Source organism: Drosophila virilis, chromosome 3 (assembly GCF_030788295.1).
Source record: "Drosophila virilis strain 15010-1051.87 chromosome 3, Dvir_AGI_RSII-ME, whole genome shotgun sequence".
NCBI lineage: Eukaryota > Metazoa > Arthropoda > Insecta > Diptera > Drosophilidae > Drosophila > Drosophila virilis.
Window position 1 is genome coordinate 10,773,906 of NC_091545.1, and position 2,215 is coordinate 10,776,120.

Genomic DNA, 2,215 nt, shown 5'->3' on the forward strand with positions numbered 1-2,215 from the left:
TATAAATTCAAACAAAAAGGATTATTCCTATGGAAATATTATCATAACTATTCGTAAGGATTGGATTTATAAGGTAAGTGCATGAAACACACATCAAAAAAGGAGGAGGAATGCGGGGTAAGTTCATAATTCATTTATCTTTTACATATATATTTATATACATATAAACAAAAGCTTTCTCCTATTGAAATTTTGAAATACATTTACTATATACATTTTATTATTTACATATACAAAAGAATAACAATTTATGACTTCTGAATATACGATTTTCTTACCTAAATTCTAAATATGACCATTTATATCTGAAAATGAATATATGATAAGGCAAATTCGATCTGGGCATGGGCTATTATACCATATGACATAAAAAATCTACTATATTTATTTATTTAATTTCAAATATGATCATTTATATATAAATAACAATAATAATAACATTAACAAGCAAAATCAGACCTGGATACGGATAAAAATATTAAATCTACATTTATCATCAATATATAAATTCAAACAAAAAGGATTATTCCTATGGAAATATTATCATAACTATTCGTAAGGATTGGATTTATAAGGTAAGTGCATGAAACACACATCAATAAAGGAGGAGGAATGCGGGGTAAGTTCATAATTCATTTATCTTTTACATATATATTTATATACATATAAACAAAAGCTTTCTCCTATTGAAATTTTGAAATACATTTACTATATACATTTTATTATTTACATATACAAAAGAATAACAATTTATGACTTCTGAATATACGATTTTCTTACCTAAATTCTAAATATGACCATTTATATCTGAAAATGAATATATGATAAGGCAAATTCGATCTGGGCATGGGCTATTATACCATATGACATAAAAAATCTACTATATTTATTTATTTAATTTCAAATATGATCATTTATATATAAATAACAATAATAATAACATTAACAAGCAAAATCAGACCTGGATACGGATAAAGACATTAAATCTACATTTATCATCAATATATAAATTCAAACAAAAAGGATTATTCCTATGGAAATATTATCATAACTATTCGTAAGGATTGGATTTATAAGGTAAGTGCATGAAACACACATCAAAAAAGGAGGAGGAATGCGGGGTAAGTTCATAATTCATTTATCTTTTACATATATATTTATATACATATAAACAAAAGCTTTCTCATATTGAAATACATTTACTATATCCATTTTATTATTTACATATACAAAAGAATAACAATTTACACTTCTGAATATACGATTTTCTTACCTAAATTCTAAATATGACCATTTATATCTGAAAATGAATATATGATAAGGCAAATTCGATCTGGGCATGGGCTATTATACCATATGACATAAAAAATCTACTATATTTATTTATTTAATTTCAAATATGATCATTTATATATAAATAACAATAATTATAACATTAACAAGCAAAATCAGACCTGGATACGGATAAAAATATTAAATCTACATTTATCATCAATATATAAATTCAAACAAAAAGGATTATTCCTATGGAAATATTATCACAACTATTCGTAAGGATTGGATTTATAAGGTAAGTGCATGAAACACACATCAAAAAAGGAGGAGGAATGCGGGGTAAGTTCATAATTCATTTATCTTGTACATATATATTTATATACATATCAACAAAAGCTTTCTCCTATTGAAATTTTGAAATACATTTACTATATTCATATTATTTATATATACAAAAGAATTACAATTTATGACATCTGCATATACTATTTTCTTACCTAAATTCTAAATATGACCATTTATATCTGAAAATGAATATATGATAAGGCAAATTCGATCTGGGCATGGGCTATTATACCATATAACATAAAAAATCTACTATATTTATTTATTTAATTTCAAATATGATCATTTATATATAAATAACAATAATAATAACATTAACAAGCAAAATCAGACCTGGATACGGATAAAAATATTAAATCTACATTTATCATCAATATATAAATTCAAACAAAAAGGATTATTCCTATGGAAATATTATCATAACTATTCGTAAGGATTGGATTTATAAGGTAAGTGCATGAAACACACATCAAAAAAGGAGGAGGAATGCGGGGTAAGTTCATAATTCATTTATCTTTTACATATATATTTATATACATATAAACAAAAGCTTTCTCCTATTGAAATTTTGAAATACATTTACTGTATTCATATT